At 33.2% G+C, this 11,776-nt stretch overlaps 2 pseudogenes; both read left to right on the top strand.

Annotated features, from left to right (window-relative positions):
- The first annotated feature begins 5,705 nt into the window (after positions 1-5,705).
- LOC129295763 (probable protein phosphatase 2C 52) lies at positions 5,706-10,037 on the top strand (annotated as a pseudogene).
- A 1,051-nt stretch (positions 10,038-11,088) lies between these two features.
- Positions 11,089-11,574, top strand: LOC129295762 (putative cell wall protein; annotated as a pseudogene).
- The last annotated feature ends 202 nt before the right edge of the window (positions 11,575-11,776 follow it).

Raw genomic sequence — 11,776 nt, 5'->3', positions numbered from 1 at the left:
GTAACCCAGAACTGCGTGGTTATGATATTCTTGCCCCGTCTAATCATGTCAAATAAGGCTAACTAAAACGGAAAAAAAAATTAAATTTATACAAAAAATCTAATTAAAAAAACTCGCCATGTGATTATATATCCATCGGACAAGCCTCGTTCCAAAAATCATCCTGCTCATACTAACTATAGACGTTGTTAGTTGATAAACTGCATATGTTTCTACTCTGATCCTCTCCATGCATATATGCATGGTTGATTCAATTCCTTTCCAAAGCCATCACAAAATATCACAGGCATTTTTTTTTCAAAAAAAAAGAAAGAAAGAAGAGAATTAAGACAGCGTGTGCGTTAAATTAGACGAGTGAATAATGTGCAATTAAAAAGCAGAAACGCGTGGACTTATAATATTCCTAATGATATGAGTTGGTGTTGAATGAAACCTAATAATGTGTCCAATACCAAAATGCGAGTTCCCAATATTATAGTATTTTTGACCAGTCCAGTACTATTGTTAAATTGACCATGCTAGGTCGTCTCTCTGATGAATCTGTTATATATATATATATATATATATAATATAATCATTAGTAACAAGTAAGTACACTCCTACATACACAGACGCCGTCAACTGAGCAAGCGTAGACAAGTGTTAAACATGATTGGGCTGTTTTGTTGTGGCGTAAAAATACGAATTAATTAATTAAGGACATAAAATAGGAGTGATCATGTCACCTAATTAACTAGGCTAGGATGTAAGCGTGCATGCAAGCACGGGGCCGTGTTCGAACACCCCCCACGTTACAAATGGATGGATATAAATAGGCACGCACATTTATTATTAATTAATAATTGATATAATTAACGAGGTCAATTATTGAGTCTAATGTTTGGTTGACTTTCCTGTTTTGTTATTAACAAGGTTTAGCTTTTGCCGTCGACCAATCCATCTCCTTCCATTTGCCCGTCAACGCATACTCTCATCACGCCTTTGCTTCAAATAAACGTCCCCAGGCAGCGAATTCCATCCTTCAACTTGTACCTAAGATAATTTTTTATTCTAATACTCAACCTAAAATATTACTCCATCTCTTCTTTATTGTGATATTTTTTATTATGATTTTTAACACACGGGTTAAGAAATACAGTTAATACATCAAACTGTTAACCTGTTATCAAATTTATCTTTAATTTAATACACTAAAGCATGTTTACATTATTCATGAATGAGGGTAGGATTGGAAGAATGTTAATAAATGTTGCTTTTGAAAATTTAAAAAAGACATATAAATCGAACCTGATTTATCTATATTTTTATTTAAAATGTAAATAAATATGTCAATTTGAAAAACACGCGATGATATATTCGTGTTATTTTGAGTAACGTCGATAAAGGCAACAATATTATAAAAAAGATGCGACGAATTCTATTCCGTTGATTGAAAGGATGGAAAGAAGCCAGGCTAGCTCACATTCAGATGAAGAACCCGTTGTTTTTCCCCCTTCATTTTTCAAACTAAGAATGATTGTTTCTTCTATATTTTATTTGACAAGCTACCAAAACGAACGCCACTCATTTGTTTGAAACATCAGCACCTATAAAAATACCTATACTTTAAATTATCTCACATATTTATATTCATATTGATATTGTACCTAATATCAATACTCACTAATATTTTTTCAATATGTATTTATGAGGTATCAAAATATTATTTTTTTAATTTTTACAAAAATTAATTTTTGATACGTATCCAATTCTTTTAAATTACAAGTTAATACTTTAAAACTGATACTTAGAGACTATTTTTAAGAAATTAGATTTTATTAAATATTGTAATATTAACTTTTTTTGTCTCTAATATATTTATGTGATTTGCTTTAAAGTCAAACATTAGATTCACTAAAAAATAAGTTTTAAATATAATGAAACGATAAAAATTATATTTTTAATTATGAAAATGTTGGAATAAAATCTTTTGACGTATAAATCTTGAATATGAAACTATCTAACAAAGATTATGTGGCAGGCAATTAGGCAGATATGGAATAAAAGTATAATTAAAGATTATATTTTGATTGATATTACTATAAAAAACTATATATGCATGCTAGGTTGGATTTTTTAAAATTGAGATTATATTTTTATTATTTTTATGATTATATATATATATATATATTTTGCACATATTGAAAACGTATCATATTCTATATTTTTTTAAAAAAAGTATTAATGTATCAAATATGCTGTGTATCAGTATTTGTGCAACTTAGATCAACCCCAAAAATATTTCATCACACACACACACACAATTTCTCACAACTAATTTAAACTTTGCGGTTGAAAATGGAAAAAACCTATAGAATATCTAAACATATACTCCCTCCATTGAAAAATATACAAAGCATTTTTAGAGAATTTTGATATTAAACAATGTTAGACATTTTTAGCTAATATTTTTAGTATTTCAATGTATAATTATTGTATTTTTTTTAAGTGTCTATATTTAATAAATTATTTTATATTTATTTTAAAGCGAAACATCTTATTAAATATAAGTAAATATGAAGAAATGACATTAAGTTGAGGACAAGTAATTATTTCAATTCTGGTCCTACTTGTAGAATATTTTTTAGAAGGAATTCTTTGTCTAAAATGTAAGATAACTTGTAACATTTAAACTACCTTTACAATTTTACTTTTTATTGGTTAATACGAAGGGCTAAATATATTTAATATAGTTATATTAGTATTAAAAGTTAAGAGTAACAAAAAAAAGTACATCTTTTTTTAATGATATCAAAATGCGTGAAAATTGAGAGTGTCTTGTAATAATAATCATATGGATGACTTTATTAGAATGTGAGATTCAATTAAAAATATCTTACATTTTTAAATGAAATGAGTAAAATAAAACAATTACAATCAACTCACATGGTATGAGCTTTGATCCCTTACAATTTATGTTAATATATACCAGTGTCTTGTTAAAAAAATTATAAGAAAAATAATAATAAAATTTTTTAAAATTATGTAAATGATATTTTAATTTCTCAAAATGTCATAATTTTTCTGAAGTTTATAAGTACTTTTTCATCATTAAAGAGTTAATATAAATGACTAAATTATTCTTAATTCAAATATTTTCACAACTTTTATCCTAAAATTTATAATTTTTCTTCTTAAAACTACAAGAATTCAATAAGAATTCATAAGTTTGCATTTAAAATACTAATATTTCTCAAGTGCTACAAATATCAATTGTCATTAATAATTTTTTTAAAATTTATTTTTTTTAAATCGCAAGAATTCAATAGTAATTCGTAAGTTTGAATTAAGTATAATTTGATCATTTATATTAATTTTTTTAATGATAGAAAAGTCCTTAAAAATTTTAAAAAAATTATGAAATTTCAAGAAACTAAAATATTATTTACATAATTTAAAAAAATTTTGTTCTCATTGTCTCAATTTTATATATTACATATTAACAGTAAATATATATATATATATATATATAAAATTAGAAAAGTATCGACTTGTTCTTTTGCGCAAAAGATGGCGAAGGTGATGCTGTGAAGAATCAAGGATTTCGTAGAATAGAAATTGAACTTTTGGGAATTTTCTCTTTGACAGTCGAGTCCTGGGAAATTGACGATTTTTTAATCATGAATAGAAAATAATAATTCTTAATTACTACATTATACGTCCCTTCTCAATTTACTAAATATTTTTAAATAAAATTATATATATTAATACAATTTACTAAATATACTTTAAAATTTTATTTTTTAAATAAAAATGTAAATTTTAAAAATGCTCAACATTTAATATTTCACTTAGAAAATAATATTAAAAATAAAAAAGAGTAATGAAAAATATTATTAATGAAATTTTATTTTTATTAAAGTATTGCATATTTTGAATATTGAATCTGTTCTAAAATGTTTTCTAATTTAAAACGGACTATAACATTTATTATTTTCAAACGATAGTGGTCCATTTTTTAAAAAAATTGCTCAACCGCCACGTCACGTGTCCCAGTGTATCGGTCAGTGGACGCGTGCCTCTCTGTCTCTCTTCATCTCTCCCCTTCTTGCCCTTTCGCAGCGAGTCTATCTTACTTTCCTCGTCTACTCCTATTTATTTCTTGTATTAATATAATATTTATCCAAATATTTCCCATCCTTTTTTTTTTAACCAAAAATTGCAACCTCTCCTTTTTAATTTTTTTAATCAAATTGCCACATCTTTCCTTTCATTAAAATTTAATTTTATTCGATTAAAATCATCAATATATGCATTTTGTTTTTTTATGCATGGATATAATTATTTTTCTTTCTATCTGCTACATTTATGCAGAAATCAACGGAGCTTATGTTTTTGGTCCTATAATATTTTAAAAATGTAACTATAACAATAAAGCAAATTTAATCCATGGTCAATGCAAATGGTTATAGTAGATTTTAAGTCGCGACTTGGATTATTGTTGGCTCAACTGCTTCTTACTATCCATTTTCATCCTTAATTGAAATTAAATTTATATGTGTTGATTTACGCCTCTTAATTACTAGTTAAAGACTTCAAGCAACAAAGAGCTTTCCAATCATGTTAACCCCCAGTTTCTTAGGTGAATTTTGTATCAGGCTTGACCAAGTGCAAGCCCTGATGTGATTGTGTTATATTAGTAGGTATATTTTTATTCACAAGGCAATAAAAGTATTCAGCGACCGAATACTCAATCCCTCGTGATTCATTTAACTTGGTCTAAATTTTCTACTCCTAAATGCCTTTAAAACATTAAAAGAAAGTCTTAATCAAGTTCTTCGTGTTTGAGAACAAATAAGTATATATAAGAATGACATTAACACAAATGGAGATAGAAATTATCATTCACTAATCCGAAATCAGGATATAATAATCCTAAACAAATATTTAGTTACATGAGTTAAACATCCTCATGAATAAAACACAAAGAGAACCCAATACAAAATAATATAAATAAAAGGATGATGGTTTACCTAATATCAATGGGCCGTCACTTGTAAAAGTCTCACACATGATAATTAAAGGAATTGTATTATGAACTTCTCCAAATATATCATATATTATCAAAGTATTATTGTCAAACTCTGGAGTGTCTTAGAAGAAATTAAGTTTTATTAAAATATCAAATTAATCAAAATTTACAGTTACTTTAATTTTTTAAAAGCTTTGTCGTTTATCAAAGACAATTTCTATTAGAATTATCCCCTCTTTGGGATCATTGATAGAATTAAAAATTTTATTATGAAAAATTAAATTATTATTGTTGATTATATTTTTAGAAAAGGCAAAAATGCGTTGATTCTCTTGCTCATCAAATGCCTGAAAACAACTTTAATATTGTCATATAGGATGTAGATACCTATTATTTGTTCCTTGCGCTGCGGTCTTGTGTTAATATATATATATATATATATATAAGGAAGAAAAAGTAAAAGAGACACTAATAAGTAATAATCAGTGCCGGATTTTGGCCTGTGCCGCGGATCTTCCACAACCCCAACGCCTTAATCCCATTGCTCACGAAAACGTTGGCTCGATGAAAGGAAAAAACATCATAATGCGAGGAAAATCGAACTATACGCGCTTTGTTGGGTATCTCCGTATGAAATTGATTCAAAGAAATGAAATACTTGAAGGTACGTAATGACCACCTATGGTCGAGGGGTAAGCAACTTCGTCCTTGAACCATCACATAACTTAATAATAATAACCCTACTCTCTCTCTTCCCCTGCTTGTACTCTCACTTTCTTCTTCCTTGCGTTTCTGTATGCCCTTCTCTTGCAATTAATGCACCACCCGCCCATCTTCACCATCAACTCTTATTAATTCTCTTACCCTTTCCTGTTTTCATTCCCTCTCCATCTCTCTCTCTCTCTCTCTCTCTCTGCCCTGCCCTGCTTCTGCTCTCTTATCCTTTTATCTCAAGCCTCATTTCTCCATTCCCAAGGTGATGGGTGTCCTCTAGCCTTCCTAATCCTCTCTTCTCCCTTCCCTTTTGAAGTAACCACCCATCGTCATTTCTCATCTTACTTATGCAGGCTCGATTCCAAGTTCCTCCATCCGAAATTCTTTGCGGGTATGACTTATGAGCCTTTTTTGGTTTGATTTTGGTGGATCGCTGCTCATAGTAGAGCCTTGCCCTCTTGGGGTTTGGGCTTTTCGACTTTGTTTCTGGCCGGGATGACCGAAGAGAACACGATTGATTTCTTCTATTTTTCTACCAGTTTTGATCAATGTGCAATGCTTATGTTGAATGTTTGTAATTTTACAATTCCTGAAAATTTAATTAAATTTCTTTCCCTAATTCAGTTTAGTGCCTCTTATCTCTGGGTTGGTAGTTTCTTAGTATCTTCTGCTATTTTGGTGTTTGTGTCTGGACCCTCGTTCGTTACGTTCACCACCATGGTGGGAATTTTTTTTTTAAAAAAAGATATTCACATTTCTGGGTTTACTGTTTCTACTTTTGGGTCTTTGTCATTATGATAATTGTGTAATATTTACCCGATCTCCAATGCATTTTTATTCTGCGTCTCCGCGGGATTCTTTGTTGACGAGATTATAACTTTGCTTCGTCCTTTTCTGCTTTTGCGTTTTTCACTTTTCCTCCTGTCGTTCCGTAGTGAGAAAACTTGAGCTTGCGCTCTTTTGCTTACCTTAGCTTTGTTTTTCCTCATTTCAAAAAGGGGCCATTTACCAAATTTATGCTCTTCTTTGTTGCAGAAGTAAACGACGAAAAGTCAGTGAAGATCTCTGTTTCCAATTAAGTGATTTTTTGTTCATGGGCGGGCTTTTCCTCCCATTCCCAGGTAGGTTTACTTCAAGTTTATTTGCTCTAATGTTCTCATCTCTATTTCACAATTTAATTTCGTTTTCCTTTCACTGTTCCGCTTAAAAGTTGGGTTCTTGTGAGATTGCTCTTCCTTTTCCTCCTCCCCTTCTCAATGTGACTTGAGAGATCTATTTCTGTGGAAAGGAAAGACGGAGAATGATGAGGTTTGAAAAATCTAGAGAGGACGGGTTGATAGACTAATAGTTTGTGCTTTTCTGGTTTCATCTGCTTAAATTAAAATTTTGAAGCTTAGTTTCTGGATTAAATAATTTCATAGTTTCCATTTTGATGCTTTCGATGGGAATTCTTATGAAGACAAATAATCGGTCTTTCTTTCCTTGGCAGTATATTCCGCTCCTTTATCTCATGTTAGGATTTTTAAATTCACACATATTGATTAATTGAGTTTCTTAATTTTATTTTTACATGCAGGCTAGGATCTTTGAGACCTTAAGTTATCCATTGATTTTACCTGTCTTCTTCTATAAGCCGTTTTCATCATTCATTTGCAGAACCGCTGGCAGATCATCAAATTTGACTAAGCTAGAAAGATTCATTTTCGGACATTAAAGTGTGAAGTGGGTCATACTTTTTGAATTTTGACTATTATTGGCTTGCGATCTCAGAAGTTTATGTGAGATCTGTATTGGAAAAAAATCAAGGGAACTTGGCTTCAATTTCACTGGATCAGATGCCTTGTTCGTGGAGCTGATCAAATGGGGTGTTGTGTCTCCACAAAGCAGTCGGAGTACTTGTAGTAGTAGGAGCAACGGTGACACGATCTCTCCATCTTGTTTGGAAGTTGGTTTCTGTGGGCAAAAGAGAACAAGGAGAACATTCTCTGATCATGTCATTGCTCTGCAGCATCTTCCGTCCCTACCTAATCGAATCTTAACCAATGGAAAGAGCCGGACTTCTTGCATATTCACACAGCAAGGCAAAAAGGGTATCAATCAGGATGCCATGATTGTATGGGAAGTGAGTTTCTTCTTCTTCTTCTCAATGATTCAAGATGAATTTATTTCCGTCGCCTTTTTTCATACATATATTTGTTTGGACCTGTGTTTCTCTGTAGGACTTATTTTCGGATGATGCCATTTTCTGCGGTGTCTTTGATGGCCACGGTCCATATGGTCATGTCGTTGCACGCAATGTGAGGGATACCTTGCCTGTAAAACTACTTTCATTTTTGCATTCTTGTGAATCGAAGAGAAATGGGTCAGGCTCAGGCAAAGCTTGTTTCAAAGCGAATGGGAATACTGATGATGGAGTCTGTGAGAAGGATTGTTCTGCTGAGGATATTGTGAATTCTCTCTGGAGAGAAGCTTTCATGAAGGCTTATAAGGCAATGGACAAAGAACTTAGGTCTCATCCAAATCTGGACTGCTTCTGTAGTGGGAGCACGGCTGTCACTATAGTGAAGCAGGTTAGTACAGGGGTTTGTGTGAATATGAAGTCTCTAAATGTGATTGAGTTCTTCTTCTTCTTGTTTTTATTTACCCCTTTTCTTATTTTACTTTTGCTGTTACACTTCTACAGGTTTCAAATCTGTTCATGGGGAACATTGGGGATTCGCGAGCAATCATGGGATCCAAAGACAGCAATGATTTCAATGGTGGCCATTCAGTTAACTGTTGATTTGAAGCCTGATTTGCCAAGTGTGTGATATACTGCCTTCATTAATTGTTTCCTCGTGCTGTTTATGCTTTGTTGTTAAAGCTATTTACTCTAATTCTGTTAAATCTTTAAAGGGGAAGCGGAAAGAATTAAACGGTGCAAAGGCAGAGTATTGCCACTGCAAGATGAGCCTGAAGTTCCCAGAGTGTGTTTGCCTTTTGATGATGCACCAGGATTAGCAATGCTCGAGCATTTGAGATTTCTGCTTGAAGGAGTATGGTGTGATTTCCATACCTGAGTTTTCTCATCGGCTGCTTACAGACAAAGATCAGTTCATTGTTCTTGCTTCTGATGGGGTAATTCCTGGTTCCATTCTTATAATTTATTTCTCCATTGATTTCTATTATGTCTTTCATTGATTCTTCTAGTTTATTTGCTAAATACTATCAATCTCTGCGTGCAGAGATTTCTCCGGATAGATTGGGATCAATAATAATTTTAGGCATCAAATTTATGTATTGATTCGATTTGTTTGATTACTTTTGCTTCTTGCTAGTGTATTTATACATTGATCTTAAACAGTTTACAGACGCACAGGGTTTCGTATTAGCACCAGACTTCATGTTTGTGAATTTGGCAGTAGTTGAATAGTTTACTATACATGCCATGCTTATCAATCGATATCAATATAAATGTGTCTATCATTTATACTTTTGAACAGTGCGACTCATTGCTATCGGGCCATGCACATGACTCATATAGTTGGAATTGACAGCCTTATTGTTGCATGAATAGACTTATAGGCCAGATAACTTATAAATTTAAGGAATCAAAATACTAATTTAACCTGTAAAAATTGGTTTCTATTTAACATGTATGCTGCCCTTATTCTTCATAGAAGGGATGAGTCATCATCTTTTGCTTTCACACAAATGATTCTCTTGTTCTGTTCAGGGGTGGGACGTGTTGAGCAATGAAGAGGTGGTTGAGATAATAGCTTCAGCACCGACTCGATCATCAGCTGCTAGGATTCTGGTGGATTCCGCAGCTCGGGAGTGGAAGCTTAAGTATCCAACATCAAAGATGGATGACTGTGCTGTGGTCTGTCTCTTTTTGGACGGGAAGATGGACTCAGAATCCGATTATGATGAGCCAGGCTTTTCTTCAGCGACCATCCAGAGCAACCTTCCGGCAATCCAGTTGAATCAGATGACGGCCAGAAGTCTGAGCCATCTCTGCTGCACCGGAACTTCACTGTGAGATCCTCGGATGAAAATGAGACTTATGGAGGGCTGCCTGTAGACGTCGAAGATGGAGCGACATCATCTGTAGAAGATCAAAACTGGTCAGGTTTGGAAGGTGTGACCCGTGTAAATCACTGGTCCAGCTTCCTCGATTTTCCGAGGAAAGACCAACCCCTTGAATCCTGTTGGATTTTGGTTTGTAGACAAGAAATGAGAATGCTTTGTTGTAACACTTCAAGCTATACTGTGAAATGTGAATTCAAGAAGTAACTGTTTTGTTGGAGAAATTTTAGCTGATTTTGTTACTTGGTTCGTCCTTCGATGTATGGCATGTTATATGTTAGTTATATCTTCGATGAATAATTTGTTAGCAGACATTTAACAACATTTTATTCCAATCCCCCCCCCCTTTTTTTAAAAATGCATCTTTCAACGGTTTTGCACCTATTTGGGGAAAAAGTGGATAATATATTTGTAAAACTAAGACTGGAATCATGCAATTTTTAATTAGTAGAAGTTATGGACAAAACAAATAAGCATAATTAATGGAGGAGATAAAGTCAATACTGCCAGGTGCAAACATGTAGAAAATTGAACCGAATCTTCTCTCTCACTTGATGCAAAGGCCAGACGGGAAGGTTGGATAAAGAAAATAATGGGAAAAAAAGAGAGAATATTTTAAAGTCTTATTCAATACAATTAATTACTCTAAGTATATTAACAACTGAGTTTAGGAAATGACAACTCATAAATTATCAAAGTAATTAATTGTATTGAGTGAGATTTAAATGTAATTCTCCCACCAAGACACAATAACAGCAGGTGAAAGTGGAGCAGTTCTCAACAATTTTTAGTCTATAAACTCCTCGGAGATTAAACTAAAAGTAAAAACCTCTAATTCAATTTAAATTTGAAATTAAAGGATGAATCTCTCTTATACGGAGAGAAATAGATGCAAAACAGGTATTGGGTAATCTGTTACGATGAGGAAAAAAGAACCGTATCTAAGAGGGTAGATAACATCAACAAATACAGCGGAAAGCAATCAAAGTTTTATTCGAGCGTCGGCTCATAAATCAGCCGACTGGAATCTCCATTACTGGCCGCTGCAACATTGGTGAATATTTCCCAAACAAGCAGTAATAAAAAGTGATACCCAACCATTTTAAACCAAGTGTAATGCATTTAACTAAGCACCAAATTATCAACTACCAAGGTGCCCCATTTTATTTCAGACGACTCCATCTTAAGTCGCCGTCGTATTTCATCCAACTTCACCAAAGCTCTGAATTATAAATTGGCGCCATTCTCATGTGGCTTCAACACAAAACATATCACCACAAATTTCCTCTCCTACAATGGCTTACAAGTGCAATTCCACTTTCCTTGCACTTCGTCTCATCTCCTACATCTTGCTAGCCACTGTTGCTGCCGGACTCACATTACTAAGAACTCTAAACCCCAGGACAAGAAAGAGCCAAGTTCTTGTTTTTTCACTCGGGTGGCGATGCCTATATTCCTGGAATTGGACGTGTAGGACTGCCGCCTCAATTTAAACTTCTCACTACTACCCCTACACTGGTGGAAGCACGGTGGAGGCATCGAAGCAGGTTCAGGACCGACCGGACGCAGTTATGTTCCAGGTGGTGATGATATCTTTGTACCGAATCCAGGTTATGAGGTCCGTATCCTGGAACTAGTGGCGGTGGAGCTCCGACACCTGTTCTTCCCTGAGATCATTCGGTTATGACTACCAAGCAATCATGCATGAATAAATAAACTAGATTGTGTTATTTCTTACTTAAATCGATCTATGCTACGTTTTCTAGTCATAATTAAGTGTGCTCCAGGGAGTGGAACGTAATAGGTTTTTAAGCTCTACTCTGTTTCTTGATGAATAAACATGCTGTGAGTTACAAATTCTGCTGATTTTGTATTTTGTAGTGCTTCCCGAAGTAGTGCTGATCATGCATCCTATCATATTCTTCATCGTCTAGTGCTATACATGCGACTTGGTTTCTTCAGAAACTCTGGAGGAAACAAATC

The sequence above is a fragment of the Prosopis cineraria genome, unplaced genomic scaffold (assembly GCF_029017545.1).
Source record: "Prosopis cineraria cultivar Desert tree isolate PC_DT_omini unplaced genomic scaffold, ASM2901754v1 PC183, whole genome shotgun sequence".
NCBI classification, from domain to species: domain Eukaryota; kingdom Viridiplantae; phylum Streptophyta; class Magnoliopsida; order Fabales; family Fabaceae; genus Prosopis; species Prosopis cineraria.
The sequence above is the reverse complement of the archived record's forward strand: the minus strand, read 5'-3'. Positions and strand labels throughout refer to the sequence as shown.